At 41.3% G+C, this 23,801-nt stretch overlaps 1 protein-coding gene across 1 annotated transcript in view; it reads left to right on the forward strand.

The window, feature by feature from the left end:
* Positions 1–622: 622 nt before the first annotated feature.
* plxnb3 (plexin B3) overlaps positions 623–23,801 on the forward strand; it is an 86,616-nt gene continuing 63,437 nt past the window's right edge. The window contains exon 1 of the mRNA XM_044350417.1: positions 623–884. The gene's annotated coding sequence lies outside the window, so the exon portion shown is untranslated. The remainder of the gene's footprint in view (positions 885–23,801) is intronic.

Here is a 23,801-nt window from a genome sequence, read left to right on the forward strand (position 1 = left end):
TTATCAAATGTGCCTTAAAAAAACAGTCAGGAGCTCAAATGAACATTGAAACATGTTCTTCTTGCTGTAATCATTCCTCCTGTTCATACTGACCATTACAAGATCCCTTCGTAATACACTTACAATGGAAGTGATGGGGGATAAAATCCACAGTCCTCCTTCTGTGCAAAAAATGTATTTAAAAGTTTATCTGAAGCTAATATGAAGCTTCAGCGTCCAAATGAGTCAAATCAAGTAGATATCTTTCAATGTTACAATCTTTTTAGTGCCAAAGTTCCTCTTTTTGTTACTGTACTTCCACCTGCAGCTCAACAGGGAAACACAAAGAGGGAATTTGATGCTAAAAAGACTGTAAATGTGTCAGATATCCACTTGATATGACTAACTCAGACTGATGAAGCCTCATATAAGCTTCACAGAGACTTTTAAATGACTGTGTGGACACACTGTGGATTTTATCCTCCATCACTGACATTGAAAGCACATTTGAAGGATCTTTTAATATCCAGTATGAACAGGAGGAATGATTACAGCGAGGAAAATCTCTTTCACTGACTGACACACTTGAAGAATCATGAACCTGTCCTTTAAAGCTCATTTACCAAAAGGTGACATGACGGACTGGACTGGTAAACTGTGAGCCGGGCACTGACTCTGCTGCAGGTTGTCGGTTCTATTCCCTGCAGAAGAGCCAGGCAGTCCCTCCGCAGCTGAGGAGCGTCAGAAAAGCCTCCCGGCGCAGCGCGGGGCGGGGCGGGGTCACTGTCGGACCTGTTGTGCGGCTCTCGGTGCGGATCGTGAAGGTTTCTCTCTTGCGGGTTTTGTGGAAGTTTCTCCGGGTTGTTTGGACTCCGGCGGACCGCAGAGGAGCCCGCTGAGCTCAGGTGAGTCTGACCCGGATCACATTGCTCCTTTTTTTTTTTTTTTTTTTTTTTACGGCTCCAACTTGTCCCGAGCTGCAGCTGCTGCAGGAAGGAAGGAGCGTGTGTGTGTGTGTGTGTGTGTGTGTGAGAGAGAGAGAGAGAGAGAGAGAGTCAGGCGTGTCTGACAGCGCCGAGCCAGACTCCGTCCAGAAATCTGACAGTTTTAAACCTCCTGGCTTTTCCTTCGAGTATTAAATCTAAGAGAAACGACTGAAGGTGTGTTCAGGAACATCAGGAGAGACTCTTCAATCCGGCTCACACAGTTGAATTATATGTCAGTTTGTCAGTGTCGGCTTACCTTGTTTTAAATCTCAGAGCTGTTTAAATGCACAGCGGTGGAGGCTGCAAAGCGGCAAGTTTTAAAGTTGAGATTTTTTTTAATGGTGTCTGGTTAGGCGGGTTGTGCGCGAGCCGAATTTAACAGCAAAGCGCGGAGATATAAATCAGGTCTTCAGCTGAGTTTTGCACGTTTTGTTTCTGAACTGAACGCTGAAAATGTTTTTATTACTATTAATGTCTTTCTATGTATGTGTGTGTGTGTGTGTGTGTGTGTGTGTGTGTGTGTGTGTGTGTGTGTGTGCGTGTGTGTGCGTGTGCGTGCGTGCCGGGTGTTCCCAGCCTGTCCTGTCCTGGCACGGCAAGGCTCAGCCCGCAGCCGCATACTGAATAGCTGACATTCCTACACACACACACACACACACACACACACACACACGCTGTTGCTGTAGTGTTTTGTATGGCAGAAGTGAATGTAGAAGTCACCTTTGCTGACGTTATATAAGGGAAGTCTGCATCACGTGACTTTCAGTGAACACTAACAAAAACAATAAAGACACTAAACCCCCAAACACACAAACACAAACACAGGAGGGCAGGAAGTTGAGTAACCTGCTTTTCTTCCAGCAGTGGCACAAAAAAACATATTCCAACATTCCTAAATTTCTCGTCTTGAACCTGTCACGGGGCCTCAGACCCTCAGGGGCCACAGAGAGCTCCAGGTGCGCTGTGCGTTTATCATAGTTTGTGTTGAGTAAAAGCCAAAGATATTCCTAAAAACACAGGTGACTTTATCTTGTATGAAACATCGCTTTACATGTGATGAGCTCAGAAGGAGCCACGTGTGCTTTTTATGACCCCTGTGGAATTTTCTTATGAACAAACAACGTTTTTGTTTATATTCAGTGTTTCTCACTAAAGCACACTCTGTGTATTCAAGCTCTAACAAACGCAGTGAATCCGTTCTCTCCTCTATAAAACACTGGCCGCTGACCCTTTGAAATCCTGCATGTTTACATCCGTGTTTACTGGCTGCCGTCGTCTTCTTCTCTGTGTTATGTCGGTGTATTGCAGCCACCTGTAAGTCAGAGGAGTGATGTGGAAACTTTGGCAGGAAGGTGTATCGTGTCATCTGCGTGCATGTGAGCCCTTCAGCGTGTTCGTGATACAAAATGGGACCCACTCATAAAAAAAAAAAAAAAACTGCTGCCAGAGGTCATTAAACTAAACAGGGAACCGTTAACTGTCACATGTGCTTTGAAAGTGTTACTGATCAGTTTGTCCTGATCGATTCCAGTCTGACCAGTTAAAGCCTGAGAGCTGGTTGCTTAATTATATGTGAGTAAATGTGTGTGTTGAGATGAATGAATCTGCTTCATGTGTGTAAATGTTTCTTCTCTCCGTCAGCTGACTGATTCTTCAGGGTCATAAAAAAACTATCTTTAGTTGTTTTCTGAATGAAGTCTGCTGTCACTTCAGAGGCCCCGCCCCCTTTAACCCAGAAACTTTGAATGAGGTGACATCATCAGGTCATGTGACCATACGAGGCACCGTCAGTGACATCATCATCAGTATGATGAAGATTATTCAACTCTAACGTCCATTTGACTAATCTGAAGGATTTAGTCTGAGTCCAGATTCAGATTACTGTTTCTCCTTAATCACCTCTAATCTACACACACACACACACACACACACACACACACGCACACTCACACACACTCACACTCACACACACACACACACGCACACACACACTCACACACACACACACACATACACACACACACACATGCACACACACACACACACACACATGCACACACACACATACACACACACACACACACACACACACACAGACATACAGACACACACTGGGTTAATGTGCTGTAATCTGCTGACTGAGTATCCTGGACCGACACCAGTAACACCAGTAGCACACAAGCAACACACCAGTAACATACCAGTAACACCAGTGAAATACCAGTAATATCAGTAAAACACCAGTGACACACCAGTAACACACCAGTAACATACCAGTAACACCAGTAATATCAGTAAAACACCAGTAACACACCAGTAACAGTGCTGTAGTACTGTAATCTGCTGGCTGATTATACTCACACTGTCAGTAAACTAGACCAACACCAGTAATACACCAGTCACACCAATAACACACCAGCAACACCGGTGACACACCAGTAACACCAGTAATACACCAATGACACACCAGCAACACCAGCAAAACACCAGTAACAGTAACACAGAAACAGACAGAAACACACCAGTTATATACCAGCAACACAACAGTAACACCATTAAAACACAAATAACACACTGGTGACACACTAGCAACGCCAGTAGTACCAGTAACACACTAGTAACATGAGATTAACACCAGTAACACACCAGTATCACCTGTGAGACACCAAAGACACACTCAAGTGACACACCAGTAACACACCGATAACACCAGTAACACACCAGTGACACACCATTAACACAGTCAGGCACCAGTCACACACCACTAACACCAGTCACACACCAGTCACACACCACTAACACCAGTCACACACCAGTAACACACCAATAACACCAGTAACAGACAGTGACACACCATTGACACACTACTAACGCCAGTCACACACCAGTCACATACCACTAACACCAGTAACAGACAGTGACACACCACTAACACCAGTAACAGACAGTGACACACCACTAACACCAGTAACAGACAGTGACACACCATTGACACACCATTAACACCAGTAACAGACAGTGACACACCATTAACACGCCACTTACACCAGTCACGCACCAGTCACACACCAGTAACACCAGTCACACACCAGTCACGCACCAGTCACACACCAGTAACACCAGTCACACACCAGTAACACCAGTCACACACCAGTCACGCACCAGTCACACACCAGTAACACCAGTCACACACCAGTAACACCAGTCACACAGCAATAACACACGAATAACACCAGTAACAGACAGTGACACACCACAAACACTAGTCACAAACCACTAACTCCAGTCACACACCAGTAACTCTCTGGGAATGTCGGGACGAGTGAAGCCGTCTCCTGATTGGACGAAGAGAAACGTGACACTAGACTAGGATCAGCTGACTGTCGGTCGTCTGAGCTGCAACACGAGACGTCAGACTGAAGGAAACAGCTGACGAAGCTCAGACAGAAACGTGAGAGAGAAGCTTCAGCGAGGAAGAATAACTGGTTTCTGTCATGTTACTGGTTTCTGTCATGTTACTGGTTTCTGTCATGTTACTGGGTTCTGTCATGTTACTGGTTTCTGTCATGTTACTGGTAGTCAGGTGGATCTCTCCTGTGGACTCAGTGTTTCTGTCATGTTACTGGTTCTGTCATGTTACTGGTTTCTGTCATGTTACTGGTAGTCAGGTGGATCTCTCCTGTGGACTCAGTGTTTCTGTCATGTTACTGGTTCTGTCATGTTACTGGTTTCTGTCATGTTACTGGTATTCAGGTGGATCCTTTAATGTCCAACAAAGACAAACTGTTGTCTCTGATGTCTCTGATCTCCTGTGGACTCAGTGTTTCTGTCCTGTGGAGACTTTCACCGTCTGTGTTGTGATCTGATCTCAGGTGTCGTCGCTCTACGTGACCCCGACGCTCGCCGCTGCTCTCTGGAAGCGGCTCAGAGCTCTGCTGTCTGCTTCCTGCGTGAAGAGCTTAACCACAGCGAGACACAGAGCAGCTGCTGCTGTCTGTACCGACGCTCGCTGTGTTCGAGTTAGTCGCTGCTAATCCGCCGTCAGAAAGGTCCGACCGACAAGTGTGTCTGAAGGAGTGTAGAGTGACTGCACGGAGAAATGTCTGTTTATTTTGAGAACTTGATTTGAAACTAAGGCCTAAGTTGGAATGTAAAAACGCCACAACGACAACAAACAAAACTTTTATTTGCACAGTAAAGCAGCAGAAACACAAACAACAAAAGAGAAGAAACTAACTGTGCAGGTGAGATTTAGTGATCTCACCTCATTACACATTATAAACAGATACAAAAATCATGTGATCAGCAAAAATAAACAAACAAGCACAAACCAAGCAAAGAAACAAAACAGATAAAATAATGTGTGTGTGTGTGTGTATTTACTGAAGCACACTTAAGTGCTTAAGTGTTAAGTCGACTCCTTATGGCAGAGAAGGAGAGAAAGATCAATTATAATCAGATATGATCAGTTTGAACAGTTAAGTTTGGTTCATCAGACGTGTCTTAAGCTTATATTTGAATTTATTGCAATTCAAATATAACTCTTCCACATCTGAGCTCCTCGGTATCTAACAGAGAACTGACAGATCCCAGGAAACGTTTAGCATGTCTTGTATTATAGTTGTGTACGATCACCGAAACACGGACGTAAAACTGAACGGTTGAAGCCGTGAACACTTACACCAGCGTCAGTGACATCACACCTGTTGTGTCCAGGTTTTGGTGACACAACGCAGTCTGGAGTTTTTATAGTGAAACATCATCATGTGAAGAGGCCTTACTGGCCCTTTGATGCAGTGGAAACTTGTTAAGTGGACCTTGAAGACTTGTATTTGAGTCCCGCTGGTCTGGACCGGAGCTTTACAGTCTCACACATGTGAAGAAGACTGAGGTGACGTCTGGGGACGCTGTGGTTTCCTAATGACCTTCAGATCAACTAACTTCCTCTCTGCACTTGTTGCATCTGTCAGTAGATGATTTCCAGAGAGAAAAAACAAGCCGCAACTGATGCGTCAACATGAAGAAGGGAGGGAGGGAGGAAAAGAGGAAACGTTAGCGGCTCACCAGAACCCTCACATACAGATCCTGAATCAGCCGTCTGTGTGTTTGAGCTGCGAGACGTTTGATATTCTCACGAATCATCTGTTTTTTTCTCTCTCGTCTGCTGAGTTTGTGTCAGCGGCAGGAAAACATCAGATATTTGTGTTTGTTGGATCTCAAATGAACAGATGGAGACTTTGTTTGAGCGGAAGTCTCCTTTAACTCGGGGTCTGTGTGTGTATGTGTGTGTGTGTGTGTGTTTGTGTGTGTGTGTGTCTGATTAGCAGTTAGTTTCTAATACAATCTGCCCGACCATCTGCTTAACTCAACACCACACACACTGTTCTGTGTGTTTGTGTGTGTGTGTGTGTGTGTGTGTGTGTGTGTGTGTGTGTGTGCGTGTGTGTGTATGTGTGTGTGTGTGCGCTCCTGGGAATATGTCGTTCCATGTTTTATGTATGTTCGCATACCAGCACAGGTGCTGCTCATTCCTTTGAATGAAACAGTCTTTTGACTCCGGTAAACAACGCAGAGTCGTCAAAGTTAAACCTGGTTCAACACAACACGATGTCATCAGACAAAACCGGTCACACACACACACAAACACACACACACACACACACGCAAACACACACACACACACACACACACACACACAAACACACACCTGGTGACTTTGTAACATGAACACTGTGTTTTCTGCTGATCACCTCCTCGCGATCATTGTGATGAAATATAAAACAAATATAGAAGACTGGACTTCCTGGATCAGATTTCATGTCTCAGCTGTTCCTGGAGCAACAGGACTGATTAGTTCCAGCTTCTTAAATGTAGATACTTCTGTTTTTTTTAGTCCTCTATGACAGTAAACTGAATATTTTTGGGTTGTGGACAAAACGAGACATTTAAAGACGTCATCTTGGGCTTTGAGAAACACATTTTTCACCATTTTCTGACATTTTCTGAACCAAAAAACTAATTGATTAATCTAGAAAACAATAGAGGAAGAACGGAAGGAAATAACAACATTCACACATGATATTTAAAGGCAGTGTGAGAATAACTTCATATTATATATGACATCATTAGATTATTAATAGTGAAGCATCAGTGTTAGAGCAGCATGTTACTGTTGTAGCTGCTGGAGGTGGAGCTAGTTTACACTACTTTATATACAGTTAGCTAGTTTAGTCCAGTGGTTCCCAACCTAGGGGTCGGGGCCCCTCCAAAGGGTCAGCAGATAAATCTGAGGGGTGGTGAGATGATTGATGGGAGAGGAAAGAAGAAAAAACAAAGTTCTGATACACAAATCTGTTTTCAGTTTTTGGACTTTTTCTCTATTCTTTGATTTTTGCTGAAATATTGGATGATTTGAACATTTATTGAAATGAAAGCATGTGACAAGTTTAGAGGGAAAAATCACTATTTGGTGGAGCTGTTAACAACTCATAGACATGTGAAATGTGACCCCGACTACACACTGCTTTTTGTAAGACGTATTTTAAAAGCTTGTTATATTGTCCATTGTGTCAAATCTTCATCTGAAAAGTAACTAAAGCTGTTAAATAAATGTAGTGGAGTAGAAAGTACAATATTTGCCTCTGAAATATAGTGGAGTGGAAGTATAAAGTAGCATCACATGGAAATACTCAAGTAAAGTACCTCAACATTGCACTTAAGTACAGCACTTGAGTGAATGTTACTTCCCACCACTGTCAGGATCCGTGTGACGGTTTTCCTCTCGTGCAGATGCTTCTTTACCTTCCTTCACACCGGCTGCAGTGAGTTTCTTGGCCTCCGCTCGTGTCTTTGTGTTGCGTCCTCTAAATTTAACCTTGAGTTCGCTGGAAGACTCCTCCTGCCTCACTAACACAATGGAGCATTGAAAAATGACATTTAAAAAAAAAGTCCCAGAATAATGTCGTCATCACTGTGGATAGAAATTCCTTGCAACTAGTCCTCCCCCACCCCACCCCACCCTCCCCCACAAATAAGAACTTCCTATAAAAACAGTAGACAGTGAGGTCTGATGATTATCTTCAGGGACCTCAGTGAACTCTACATCACAGCGGCTTGTTCATGTTTCATTGCCTCAAAGGAGATTTAATGACACTGATGAGAAGAAAAAGCCCTTTTAATGTCAAAGAGAAACCAGATCTCTACAATTAATTAAAATATATATATTCAGTATAATACATCATCTGTTTAACATGTAAAATAAATGTTAGTGGAGTAAAAAGTATATTGCAGGAAATGGAAATACTCGAGTAAATTGCACTCGGTTATTTTCCACCATCAGCTTTCATTTATATTATCAGTTCTGCATTGAAATATCTGCTGTGAAAAGGGTTTGTTGTGTAGCTGTGTGTAATCTAATATTTCATATCAACATCTCAAAGCAATTTGTGTTCAAGGAGGAAACTGTGTGGATCGACGCTCCTGTAGGAGAAAACACTGTGATTTAGGTGAACTGACCCTTTAATGTGATGATTCCTGTAAGGAACACTGAAAACCCAACAGCAAAACTTCAGTCTGACTTCAAAGGATCTGTATGTGTGTGTGTGTGTGTGTGTGTGTGTGTGTGTGTGTGTGTGTGTGTGTGTGTGTGTGTGTGTGTGTGTGTGTGTGTGTGTGTGTGTGTGTGTGTGTGTGTGTGTGTGTTGATGTGATTCATCTGTTCCTGTAGATGAAAGAGTTGCTGGTTCGATTCCTCTGAGACTCGCAGCCAGCGGCCGCCTGCTGCTGATCTGCACCAGGACGACACACACACACACACACCGACCCTGAGGGAGAGTGTGTGTGTGTGTGGTGTGTGTGTGTGTGTGTGTGTGGTTTACATTCATTTCATCTCTAACTGAATCACAATTCATGTTTTTTTTTTTTGTGTTTTGCATAAATTTCTACAAAACAGTTTCATGTACAGTAAATGAGTGTTTACACGCACAGCGGGATGTTCTTCTCTCTGGAGTATTGTGGAGCATCGGTATCGGCTGACTTAAAGCTGACCAAATGTGAATCTTTTGTTTTCTCAGCCTAGCTAGTGTCGCAGCGCTGTTCTCCTTCACAACATCTGGCCTCTACAGAGCAGCGTTTCACTGCAGATGAGAGTCAGCGTGAGAGATCAGAGTAGAGAAGCTTCATCTAGCAGCTCCTCATGTTTAGCTGCACTGAGCGTCACTTTCAGCTTTGCTTAAAATGACAAACGTGTCGGGCGGCAGCTCGTATCAGCTGTCACTGATTAATACGGATTCTGTGAGTAACTTGATGACAAAGTGTTTGTTGTCGGTTTGTGTGTGTGTGTGTGGACTCAACCAAAGATCCTTTGTGAGGGAAGAAGCTCCACTTTGTACCACCGCCGTACAATCAGTGTCTCTGTATTTCCAACAACAGAGTGAGATGTCTTCTCTCTAGAGGATCTCCACTTCAAGTACCCAGTTATGATCTGATCTTTATGGTTCACCTGGGTAGAATATTGTCTTTATTGTTGTATTTTAAGTGTTAAAACAGACGTTTCTTTTGTTTCTTTGTCAGTGCTGGAGAAACGTCTTCATATGAGCTTTGTAATTTTGGATCAATTTTGGGTGATTTCAGCAGCTTTAGTTCAGCGTTTGGTACAATTCTGCTCTGGATGAAGGCGTCTCCATAGAAATGGCCGCTGAGGCTCATGGTTACTGTAGTATCTAGAGCCATTCTGCAGACCAAACCGATCATAAAAAATGTTATCATTTCTTAATCTGTTGGTTATTTTCTGAATTAATAATTAGTCTATAAAACGTCAGGAAATAGTGGAAACAGGTTCTCAAAGCGTCCTGTCAACATATTTAATAGCTTGTTTAGTCCAAAACCCAAAATATTCAGTGAAATAATCACTTTCAAGAAGAAATTATTCATTTTTTTTGGAGCTGCAATGTTGATGATAATCAAGTAATCCATCAGTCAACAGAAAGAAAATTAATCGACAACTATTTTGATGATAAATTAATCATTTCAGACATTTTTTCTATTTCTAGATTCTTAAATGTGAGGATTTCCTGCTTGCTTTGTCATATACGTACGATAGTAAATTAAATATTCTTTGGTTTTTGGTCTGTTGATCTATGATATGATTTATTTATGGATTATAGACAAAAAAAACAAAAATCAAAGTGACAACATGTATAAGTGAAAACAGTTATTTCCAAAATGCTCCCGAGATGTTAAAAGAAACATAAAGAAGCTGAAGACGTTCAACATGAAACTAAACAATAGAATCTTGAAATCTAAGAACACACATCATCATGTGAGGTGTTCGGAGGGCGACTGAGGATGAGTTGAAACAAACAAGAAACTCACAAAGACTTGGGGGGGCTGGGCGAGGAAGATGGGGGGGGGGGGGGATCTATTGTTGATCCCAGATTAAGGCGTGGCCTTCGAACAGATTATACTAACACACACACACACACACACACACACACACACACACACACACACACACACACACTGTCGAGTGGAGTGTGAATGAAGCGTCCTTGATCTCACCCACTGCTGAGCCTCCTCCCCCCCCCCCACCACCTCCATCTCTCCCATCCCTCGAATTCCCCCCTTCTCCATTTTCACACACACACACACACACACACACACACACACACACACACACATACCTCCTCCTCCCCCCCCGTGTGTGTGTCAGATCACACTCACACTGCCTGTGTGTGTAGCTGGAGGTGATATTAATAATCCATAAAGCGGCTGGTTTCTCTCGATCGCTCCCTGTGGAGTCAACACACACACACACACACACACACACCCTCATGCACATACACACTCTCTCACACACACTCTCTCTCTTTCTCTCTCACACACACACACACACACACACACACACATTGCTAACCAGCTGTCTTACTGCCTGACAGACAGACAGACAGTAAGACAGATAGGATGTTGGAGTCACCACTTTCTGCTTTTACACTACTGTGTGTGTGTGTGTGTGTGTGTGTGTGTGTGTGTGTGTGTTGCAGGTTTATACTTAGTTTGCACTGCAGGAACTTTTCCGGGAACTTTACCTACATTCGTTTCCACTAGATGCAGCTACAGTTAGTCCCTGACCCCAGAAAAGTCCCTGATACTAATTTAGGACTTTTGTCCATTTTCAAGCCAAATAAGCTGCAGGAACTAAATCATGAACAAGTAGCAAATTTCCACCAAAAAAAACTAGGAACCTTTTTAGAAACTCACAAACTTTATCTGTGTTACAACCAGAAGAACAGGGTCCACCAAAAAGTCCCTGCTCTGGGTGTCTGATGGTTTGAGAACTTTTGGGGAAGGTCTCTATTAAACGTCAAGTCACCATTGGTTCGTCCAATCGGCTTGCTTCCATTAGTGTAAAAAGTTGTGAAAGCACCAAATAAATATAGTCTATTTTGCATTTATTGAAGTTAAAAATAAACTCATATGTAGTTTGACTTCATTATGAGTCTAAAAACGGAGATAACTCACCCCGAGAATCCTGCATGGAGCAAAACACTCAGCGCAAGAGCCTCGTTTTTTTTTTATTAATGATATTAATAAATAATGATGTTAATGAATAATGTGAGTACATGATTTGTCTAATCCTCACAGTTTTCGGATGTGATGAAACACAAACAGGACTGTGCAAAAGAAATTTTAGTTTCTGAGTTAAGTTTCTAATGTTAGTTCCTAGTTTAGTTTCTAAGTTTAGTTCTTTGTTGAGTTCCCGAGTTTTGGTTCTTATTTAACTTCTGAGTTTTTGTTCTTTAGTTTAGTTTCAGATCCTTGTTTTTCAATTATAATGTGATATATCTATTTATAATACAGCATGATTTGTCTAATCTGTAGTTTTCAGATGTAATGAACCAAAAACAGGACTGTGCAAAAGGAAATTTAGTTTCTGAGTTTAGTTCCTTGTTTAGTTCCTGAGTTTAGTTCCTGAATTTAGTTTCTTAGTTCAGTTTCTGAGTTTAGTTCCTGAGTTTAGTTCCTTGTTTAGTTTCTTAGTTTAGTTTCTGAGTTTAGTTTCTTAGTTTAGTTTCTGAGTTTAGTTCCTGAATTTAGTTTCTTAGTTTAGTTTCTTAGTTTAGTTCCTGAGTTTAGTTCCTGAATTTAGTTTCTTAGTTCAGTTTCTGAGTTTAGTTCCTGAGTTTAGTTCCTTGTTTAGTTTCTGAGTTTAGATCCTGAGTTTAGTTTCTTAGTTTAGTTTCTTAGTTTAGTTTCTTAGTTTAGTTTCTGAGATTACTTCCTTGTTTCATTCCTGAGTTCAGTTCCTGTGACTCCATAGTTCCTGGAACTATTTGGTGGAAAAGGTGCATTTTACATTACTCTTGATGCGTCACAGTGAGTGCACATTGGCTCCTCCTCTGCTCAGAGTGAAATCTGAAGCTCCAGACCGGGTTTAGGACTGGACTTGACTCAGTTTCATGATGGGGTTTAAGCTGAAATTATACCTTGTCTACTAGGGTCAGTCATCAGGGGGCGTACGCGTAGGCTCTGTGCGGACATCGGCATCCATTTGTTGTGACCTTGTCCGCACCAGTCCATGCTGTCACAACACTGTCCTCTTGTAGACTCCGATCTACTGTGTATGTGTGAAACGTGTCCTCCAGGCGGACTCCAGAAAGTATAAACAGAGCTACTATGTGTCCGTGGTGTCCACAGTTGTCCGTGTATGCGTCCACTCAGGAGTGTATCTGTGCCCTTAGTGTTGACTGGGATCCAGCTGCAGTGGAGTTCAGTTCAAACTGTGACACCAGAGACCTGGACAGAGAGCAATGAAACTGTCTCCATAGTTTAAGTCAGGCGTGTCCCTCTGATGGTCGAGGTAACCATGGTGATGGTCGAGGTAACCATGGTGATGAAGAGTATGGCTGACGGCGAGGAGAGAGGGACCTCTGAATGATAGTAATACCAACACATGTGTGTGTGTGTGATCTAATTGGCTGTGATGAAAAATTCTCTTTGATGTTGAAGTGAAGTCAGAACGCCTGAAGAACCAGAACCAGTTGGCAAAACAGTCAGTGAAACAGTCCTTGAACCGGTCAGCAACACAGTCAGTGAAACAGCCAGTAAACCAGTTAGTGAAACAGTCAGTAAACCAGTAAGTGAACCAGTAGTGTGTGTGTGTGTGTGTGTGTGTTTCCAGGCTACAGCTTCAGACAAAAACATACTTCCTGTGACAAACAGCTGACTTCCTGTCTTTCTTTACTTTCTCTGAGTCTGTGTCCTGAATCTCTCCGTCATTAACTCGTTCATTGTTTGGTCGTGGTGCCCGTTGCTAAGGGTAACCACCCTAAATCCCTCAACGACTTCAGGCCAAGCCCTCAGAAGGAGCGCCAGGCTTTGAAGCCAATTTGACATAGCGGCCAAACTGTGTAATTACAACGTCATGTGATGCTTTTGGGCCCAAAAAAGACTTTTTCCCATAGACTTACATTATGAAAGACACGTCTGTAAATCTGCAGATACATTTCTTTGAGCGTCACAACCCCAACAAAATGACTCGTCTCACTATCAGAATTTGATCTGGATAGTGAATCGGATGTTTCTAGTGAGCATGCTCTATGCATGCATTGGACACATAGAGCATGCACAGTGTGTTTTCATCCGAGTAATTTCTTTACAGCAGGAAGTGGCTTTTTGGTTTTATGCACCATTGAGTAACTTTCATAGGAGTGAACGGGGCCCCGCCTCCGACGCTGTATCTAGTTCTCTTTATACATCCATACTTCAGGCCTGTTGCCTCCTTGGTTCATTAGAAAAACTAGTCAAAGGAGCACTTTTAGCTAAACCTGAGTGCCTTCTGGACCCTTTTCCTTTGCTTACAGGGTTAAGAGGGGTGTGCAAGATGCTACCATCAGCTTATTTAACCCTCTATATAAACATCTAGATAGCAAGAACCATGCCAGGCTGCTTTTCGTTGACTTCTCATCAGCTTTCACTACTATTCAGCCATGCATGCTAGTTGAGAAATTAGCAATTTCGGCTTAGACTCAAGCATCATAAGCTGAGTTCTTGATTTCCTCACTAACAGAGCTCAAAGAGTAAGGGTGAATGGGAAACTGTCTATTGAGCAAACATCATCCACCGGCTCGCCTCAGGGCTGCGTTTTCCCCCCTCTCTTGTATATTTTATACACAAACGACTGTCGCAGCCGTTATGCCAACAGAGACATTGAGTTTACTGACAACTCTGTAATTGTTAGCCTTCTTGGTGATGATGAAGTTGGTCACGGCTGTCAGCGATTTTGTTTCTTGGTGTGAAAATGCTTTTCTACATTAATATGTATAGACTTCAGACGACCTCCCCCATCTCCCCAGAGCAGTGCTGTCAAGGGTCAGGCACTGGAACCAGTGGTAACCAATTATAAATACTGGGCACCATGATTGATAACCACCTGAAATTTGATCCAAACATTGAAATGTTGTGTTAGAAAGGTCAGCAACACCTTTTTTGCTTAAGGAAACTTGCTAAATTCCAGATTCATAAGACTCTAATGAAACTATTCTATACAGCTTTTATTGAGTCTGTCTCATTTTCTATTAACTGCTTGTACGGCAACCTTGGTGCCAAAGAGAAGAATGCCCTTGATAAGATTGTGAAGGCGGCAAGTAAGACAGTGGGAGTACAGTTCAGTAGTTTGAATCACATATTCAACAAGCAGGTGCTTAATAAAGCTAAGAACCATTCGATCAGAAAATGCCCATCCTCTTAGCTCAGAGTACAAGCTGTTACCATCTGGCCTATGTTTAAATTCCTCTGTGGCCACAAAAAATAGGTACAAAAATTCCTTCATCCCTGTCTCCATCCGAGCCTTGAATGCTGTTGGTAGGAGGAAGAAACTGCTGCTTTTATTGATTAGCCCATTACCTCGGTGATGGTGATGATGTTGATTATGATGATGGTAATGATACAGACTGTGACAATTATTAATATTGAGGGGCAGTACATTATATTTGTAGTAATGATTGGGGGCTTATGGTGGATACTTACTTGTCTATGTAAACTGTTGTATGTTTCTGTGACATATTGTGTGTTTTTATGCTCGCTGTAGCACAAATTGCCCTCTTGAGACAAATAATAAGCTTGAACATGAACTCGTTCACTCATCTCTCTCTCTAAAGACTCTGCAGTAAACTCAGATTTCACATTTCATCAGTCGTCACTTTGCGTCGTCACGTGCAGCTGTTGACTCATTTTCACATTGATGAAATGTTAGCAGGAAGTTCTGAAGTTAACTGCTGTACAATAAACAAGAAGTTCAGATTTTTTCAACATTGTGCTTAAAAAACATCAGGTAGGGAATTACTGCGGCCGCTAGAGGGCGCTGTCACTGCAACGTAAACATCGTTTTGATGATGATGATGATGATGATGACAGGCTGCTTTCCAGAGGTGGAGCCTAAACAGGATGATGTCATTCAGTTAGACCTCAAAGATCTCAACATTAAATGTCCTGATCTCCAGACGATGATCCCGCTTACATTTGAATGATCACATGACCTTTAGCGCCACCTTCTGCACAAACAGATTCTTGAAGTTTTTTATATGATTTTTTCCGTCTTGTGACTGAATCTTCCTATTGGATGTGGACCCGAATTTTGGGGTCTTAAATTTTTGGTTTGCATCCAAATTTGGATTATTTTTAGCTGAATGTTTTGGTTGTCTCTCAAACAAATTTGGGTTTTGGTTTTTTTTACTCAAGTTTTGTAGGTTTTCTTGAATCTTGTTTGTTCCTGATTTTTTTTTTGTGATGTCCTAACAGAATTTCAGAGTTTTTACTCAAATCTCCTGTCATGTATCTTGTGTTGGTTGCACCAAAATTTGACGGGTTTTACTTCAATTTTGATGTTTTGTACAATTTTTAAATTTGTGAGTTTTTCCCTCAGACTGCTCTGGACAATGTTGTTTATTCTCACTGCGGCCTGAAGGAGCGCTGGCTGTTTTTACTTTATATTTTGTTGTTTTCTTCAGCTCAGCGAGGTCTCATCACACCACCGAGTGACATCCGCTGATGTCACATTACCCGAAGCCTGCTGCGTATTTGAAATAAGTTGTTCCACAGCAGGACCATTGAAGGAAACTTTATTGAAAAGAGGATCTTTACAGCAGCACACTGAACTGGTTTTATTGGAACTCCGGGCTCTTTATTTAAATGAACTCTGCTAACAAAGGCTGCCTGAACAAAAGGAGTGAATTTAAATGAACTTTATTGAAAGACTCGGGGTGAACAGTGTTAATGAACAGTGTGGCCTCAACAGAGAGGCTTTATTGAAACACAGTCTGCTGACAAAGACAAACTAAACGACAGAATCAAAATGAAGTTTAATGAAGAGCCAAGCTTATTCAGCTGATTCAAATAACTTTATTGACGGGATAGAGCCTCAGTGTTGACAGTCTGCAGTGTGTTCACTGTAACATGTTTAAACAGCAGCGTGAAGTCAGGATGTGTGTGTGTGTTCATGCTGTTTGTAATGAAGGAGGAAGTTCCTCTTGTCGGGTAGAATGAGCTGTATTTACTGTCTCCCTGTTTCCATTTCCTCTCCTGGTACTGCCTCTTCCTTCCTTCTTCCTGTCTGTCTCTCTTTGTCTGTCTGTCTGTCTCTCTTTTGCCTGGTGAGCTGGCAGATGGATGAAATAAAGCAAAAACTTGCAAAAGAGGAGCTTCTTAAAATCCCCAGTGATTCAGGGAAGTAAAACGGCGTTGTGGAAATATTCTGACCTTGGTGCAGGTGGGTCGCTGTGTCATATTCTGTGTTGGTGTGTTGTCAGATGAGTTATGATTTATGAGCAAAGCAAACGTAAAATTATCTGAGAAGAAGAAATGACACTAATATAGCCTCGCTCTTTGGTCGGGTTCAGGGTCAGTCAGGTCTGACGGGTGCAGGTACGAGTCCGGTTCAGATCTCAGTTTTAGGCGCAGACACAGAACTCGACATAACTTTTCTTCTGTTGTATTTCTGACAAACCAGCTTCTCAACTAATGTTGGCTGTAGTAATAAATCACTTCTGCTGTTACCACGGTAACCACAGATGTTTCCAAATGAGCTGTTAACACAGAAACGCGGGACATGAAACTGAAATCATTCGGACTCGTTGGACTCTGGAGAAGAAAATGTTGGGACTGTTCCTTTAAGCACCCCCCCCCCCACCTCCTCGTCTCAGTGTGAACGTTCAGATTACAGACTGGAATAATGTGTCACTGCCATCACAGTGAAGATTATACAGTGTGATTGTCAAAGTGTGTGTGTGTGTGTGTGTGTGTGTGTGTGTGTGCGTGTGGGTATAATTGGTATCTTGGAGTGCAGCTGTCTTCAGTCACCGGCATCTGTTACACCCCCAACTTAGAAACACACACACACACACATATATACACACACACACACACACACACACACACACACACACACACACACACTTATTTTCTATATATTCATATATTCAGTAAACCTTTATTTTATGTATTTAGCTTTAATGTTTCCTCTTTACTAAGGAAAAAACAAAGTAAAGAAAATAACAGAGGCCAAATATTTTAACTGATTATATTATTAGAATGTGTTATAAGATTATATCTTTATTATAAAGAGTTTTTATTTTATAGCATATATGAAAACCAACAAGTCCTCCAAATTAAACAACCAAATATGTGGTTTGATCATGTGACTCCACAACGACACATAGGAGCGTTTTCTAATCTGGCGTCTCTATCGGCAGTTATCAGCAGGACGACATCATTTGTTTGTGTTTTCCAAAACTGTTACACATCACTGTTAAAAAATAATGATGTTTTATGATGTGACAACGCTGTGGTTCAGGTCTGGTTAGGTTTAAGCACAAAAACCACTTGGTTAGGTTTAGGGAAAGATCATGGTTTGAGTTAAAATGATCACTTTGTTAAGGTGGTGTGGGTTAAAGTTATTACTTCTACTTTAAAGTTAGGCGACCTTTGACCCTCGTGGTTGGAAACAGGAAACAAACATCAGTCTCCTGTGAAGTCCACACTGTTTCCTCTGAATGATATGTGTCATCTGAATTGTGCCACTGCTAATTACCACAGCTGTTAGACAGCATCTGTCACTGTCAATGTAACTACAGGTCATTTTAGGCGACCGGCATTCCAACCTATTGTGTTGTTTTTCTTTATTTCCTTTATTTAATAGATACATTTTTAAAAAGTCTCTTTTGCAAGTGAGACCTGGCTAAGAGGGGAACATAAGAATATTGTTACCTCCATAAACACAATACAGACAACCTAAACAACCTAAACTGCAACACATTAGAAAAGAGTAGAAATAATATCTGCTATAGTAATACATCGATGTAACCTTTGAATTCAGTTTGTCAAATATGAACGAAAACTGTAACAAATACATAAGTAATAACATCTGGCCCCAAGAACCTCATAGAGGACCTCAAGAACCTCATAGAGGACCTCAAGAACCTCATCAAGGACTACTGGAAATTCTTAAGGAATCTCAAGGTCCATCATAGACCAGTGGGAACCTCATCTTAAACGACTGGAACCTTATCAAGAACCACTGGAACCTTATCGAGAACCACTGGAACCTCATCTTGGATCGCTGGAACCTCATCTTGGACCATTAAAACCTCACCAAGAACCACTGAAACCTCATCGAGAACCACTGAAACCTCACCAAGAACCACTGAAACCTCATCGAGAACCACTGAAACCTCACCAAGAACCACTGAAACCTTATCAAGTACCACTGGAACCTCATCTTGGACTGGTGGAACTTCATCAAGTACCACTGAAACTCACCAAGAACCACTGAAATCTTATCGAGAACCACTGAAACCTTATCGAGAACCACTGGAACCTCATTTTGGACTATGCGACCTCATTCAGGAGCACCGTATCTTTAAGTACAAATGGAACCTCAGTAAGGACCAAAGGAACCTCTTTGGTTGTTCTCTTGAACATTTGTAGAAACCTCTGAAGGATCTCAGAACACTTTTAAGGTTCTCTTACAGTTTTATTGAACATAATTTTGCTGCGTTTCTCTGAACAGACTGAAAGAAAGCATGCTGTGTTTTTAGCAGTCATGTTCATGCGCTGGACACTTGTGTTTCTGTTCGATTTGAGGTTCCTTATAGAACGTAAACTAAATACAGAACATCTGCAGAGACTTCAGGCATGCTGCGTGTTAGAATCTACACATTCAAATGCAGGAAAAATCTGCATCAAAAGACTGCTGCACATATGGACGAGTGTGTGTTCCATATATGCAGATTACAGCTCTTTAATGTCTCAGTTTGTAGAGTTACAACCATCAGATTAACTCCACAGCTTAGTGAATGGAAGGCAGGCAGCCTAATCTACTGTGTGTGTGTGTGTGTGTGTGTGTGTGTGTTTCAGGGTCAGGTTTAATGGGGATTAAATACTACTAAATACGACTGGTGGCCTATTTGGATGCTTCGGTTTTAATTTTTTGCAGAGAAAATGAAAATAAAAACTCTGAGTTCAGTGAGAGGAGCACAGAGAGTAGAAACAGTAGAAATATTAGAAATATCAGAGTATTATCTCAGCTCAGGTTTGAGAGGACTCGATTAATTGATCGTGAATCAAAGTGTATTTATTTTATTTCACACACTGAATGAGAAACATAAAGTCCGCTGTCACATCAACAACAGTAAACATGCAGAGATGCAGGAGAGACTTCACTGAGATGCTGCTGACTGTGTCTATGATGATGTGTGTCATCTATCATCTGATTATTGATCTTATTATTGATCTTTCTATTGGATTGGATATAGAAGATTGTTGAGTAGCTCAAATAATTCTATCAATTTTTTTTTTAATTGTTTAGACTTTTCACACATGTAGTGTTCACTGTACAGCTGACTGGATTCTTTTTTTTTCTCAAATTATAATGTATACTTTGCTAAACTAGTTGAACTACTACACAATATTTCCCCTGGTGGGGAAATATGTTAATTCAGAGTATAAAATGAACACAATACAACGTTCCAAGATGGCTTCCTGTTCAGTCCACTGACAGTTGCTCTCCAGACGTACATGCCGAAGTTTTTCAGTGTTTTGTCAGAAAAATGTTTCTTTTCTAATGATTGTGTATGTGGAGAAAGTCTTTTTCACCAGCATGTGTCACATGAACCTGCAATACTGAGTTTGGCTACAACTTTTCAGCTCTATAAATGATGGAGTCAAATATAATCACTTTTTTTAGATTTTCATGTGTTGTGAATATCAACAGTTAGACTACTCAAAAAAAGCAAAAATAAATGTTAAAATAAAATCTTGAATGTGTTCCAGAGCGTATAAAATGTTTTAGTGCGTTTCAGAGCGTGTAAAGTGTTTCAGTGCGTTTCAGCTGCATATTGAGGGTCGGGGATGTGGGCAGTAACTGCTCCAGAGATGTAAAATCGTATTTAATTGTCTCACCGGTGCTTTAAACAACACGCCCCTGCACCACACCAGACAGCAGCTGAGGTCACTCAGGTTCACTCGGCTGCTGCAGTCAGTGACCTCTGACCTCTGACTGACCTGCTGCTTCCAACTGTGTTTGTTATACAAATACATAAAATGCAAAATTAAACTCCTTACTTCTACAATAGAAACTAAATACAATTAAACCTGCACTATTTTCAGTGTTTTTAGTGTTTTCACAGTTTTTAGTGCGATTTCTCCTCTGTGAGATGTTCTGATAGCCACATGCTGGTTTTTTGTTATTGAGACCAAACAGATAATAAACCTGCAGACGATGGCGGAACAAAGATAAGTCAGACTGAGGAAGCTTCATATCTTCATCTGAATTGTAGAAGGACGACTGGTTGATTTTATCTTCCAGTGAAGTTGAGATGAGGAGGAACAACACCTCTGCATGGTCACATGACAGGAGCGCTGTTAACAGATAAACTTGAATCCTCTGACCTTCAGTCAGCTCTCTGTGTGTGTTGCAGCACTTTGTTGTTTACAGTTATTAGTTATTAAAATATTTGCTGATGAGTTTCTGTCGGCTGATGATGCAATGCTGAGAAACACCGACACACACACACGCTCACAGAGTAACACACACACACACACATATACTTTTCTCTCACTGAGTCATAGTCCACTAATAATTATCTTTTATTATCAATTAATCTACTGATTATTTTCTCAATTAATTGATTAATTGCTTAGTCACAATTAAAAGTGTGATCCCAAAGCCCCAGATGACGTCTTTGTATATTTTCGTTTGTCCGACCAACACTCCAAAAACCTCGTAACATATTAATTTATCAGCTCACATGACAAAGAAAAGCAGCTGCAACAGGAATGTTTTCAGATTTTAAGGGTGAAAAATTACTTAAGCATTCGTTTTACCAATAAATCGACTAGTTGTTTCTGTACGATGGAGTCCTGCAAAGCAAAACATCACATTAATAACTGCAGCAGCCTCCACTGTGTCGATGAAACTGCTCATATCTGCTGCCTAGCAAACCTTTTTCTAAACCTTTTTCCTAGAAACTATGTTCATATGACTGACAACAACAAGAAAACAACACGTCATTACTTTTATATTAACATGATGAGGAAACTTCAATTAAAGGTTCCTGTGGAGTTTCTCTCTGTTGATGCTATAGATCAGTTTTTAATGAGTGCTTGGTTTGACTCAAGGATGAGCGTGAGAGCTCACGTGCGCACAGGTGACACGAAACACGTTCCTGTCAACAGTTTCACATTATTCCACTTATGTACTGGTGGCTGTGACGCACCAACAAAGACAGAGAAGAAGAAGAAGAAGAAAACCGCAGCCAGTAAACACAGATGTAAAGATGTAGGATATTTAAAATACTTTGCAAATGTTTTCTAAGAAAGGAAATGAACTCAACACTTTGTCAGAGTTTTAGTGAGAAATACGGAACAAAAAGTAACTTAATAACTGCACAGAGAGCTTTAATGTATCTGCTGAGTCACACAGATGATGATGATGATGATGAAACGTGTCAGTAAACTGTTCAGAAACATGTTTCATTAGTTCTGATCTTCAGTCTAATATCAGCTGATAGTCACTTCATTATGAAACAGTTTCGGTGTTGTGTCTGGCAAATCATGATCTCTGTTTAATACAGAACAAGTCTGCATTGAATTGAACTGTGAAAATAAATTAGTTTTATATAAACCTTGGTGTCTGAGGGACACACAGACGTCTCTAAAGTGTCAAATAAATAGAATAAAGTTGTTTGTGTTATACAGTACTTTGTAAAAGTTTTAGGCACTAAAAGTAACGTTAACTTGTCCTTCTTGTAGGTCAACAGTACTGCTCTTGTTGATTGTAGAAGAAATTTTAGTTTAATATTCTGAGAGGAACTTTATGAAAAATTGATATTTATGAACTGAATCATCAAGAATCCAAACAAATTCTGGACTTTGACTCAGAAGATTAGTGCTGATATTTACACTGTGTGTGTGTGTGTGTGTGTGTGTGTGTGTGTGTGTGTGTGTGTGTGTGTGTGTGTGTGTGTGTGTGTGTGTGTGTGTCCTCTCTCACAGACTGTTTTATATCACTGTCATTCTGAGGACTCTGATCGTCTACATGAGATCTAAAATCTCCTTTAGACCTGAGAGGTCAGTTTGAACTATTTTAGCTGCTAGTTTTTGGTTTTGACACATTTCCAGTCTGGTTCAGTCTCACCTGTATGACTGTACACCTGTATGACTGTACACCTGTATGACTGTACACCTGTATGACTGTGCACCTGTATGACTGTACACCTGTATGACTGTACACCTGTATGACTGTACACCTGTATGACTGTACACCTGTACTCTACTTGTCCAGCAGCAGACAGCAGACTCACACAGTTAGAGACTCACTGGTGAAGAACATTGAGCAGCTTAAGAGAGCAGATGTTCCTCTGTGTGTGTGTGTATGTATGTGCGTGTGTGTGTGTGTGTGTGTGTGTGTGTGTGTGTGTGCGTGCATGTGTGTGTGTGCGTGCGTGTGTGTGTGTGTGTGTCGTTCGTCCTTCAGACTATAAAGCAGCTGACACGCAGCCTGAAGCTGCTGAAAGAGATTTTATTGTTGTTGGTTTTTTTGTCTTTTAGACATGATGACTGGGTTTGATTGACAGGAGGCGGAGCCACAGATGGTGATGTCAGATTTATTTTAGAAAAAGAAAACAGAGCCTGACAGGTTCTGTTTATGTGTGCATGAATTAATGCAACGATATTCAACTTAAAAACTGCTTTAACCCTTTACCTCCTGAGTCAGAACACACACACACGCAAACACACGATAACCATCTCGTTAGATTCACTGTGACTCACACTTTTCAGGTGATAAACATCTCTGATGTCCTGATCAGAGATAAACCTGAGATAAAGTTTTCTGCAGGTTCTCAGGGATGTTGTCTGAAAGCTCTCAGTGCAAACAGGAAGTGAAAACAGTTCATTCAGCAGCACTTTTCATGATTGTAAACACATTCAGACTAAAGAAACATGTAGTTCACAGCTAACTCACACTGACTCCATGACAACATGAGTTTCTGCCTTTTTCCCCCAAAGCATCATGGGAAGTGTTGTTCCGAAACATAGAACCAGATTATCCCAATAAAAGACAACAAAGAAAAAAAGAAAAAAGGAAAAAGGAGAGGCAGTTTTTGACATAACTGAGGCTCAGAAGGTTCCAGCAACATGAATCTTATCTCTCTCCAACACTCTCCTCATATTCATATTTTCCTCTGTGTTGAAAACCTGCAGACATGCAGACATGTAGAGTACAGCTCACTGGTGGCATTTCTGAGTAACTCAACCTTTCCTAAAAATACCAAAATATGGCAG

Source organism: Thunnus albacares, chromosome 5, assembly GCF_914725855.1.
Source record: "Thunnus albacares chromosome 5, fThuAlb1.1, whole genome shotgun sequence".
NCBI classification, from domain to species: domain Eukaryota; kingdom Metazoa; phylum Chordata; class Actinopteri; order Scombriformes; family Scombridae; genus Thunnus; species Thunnus albacares.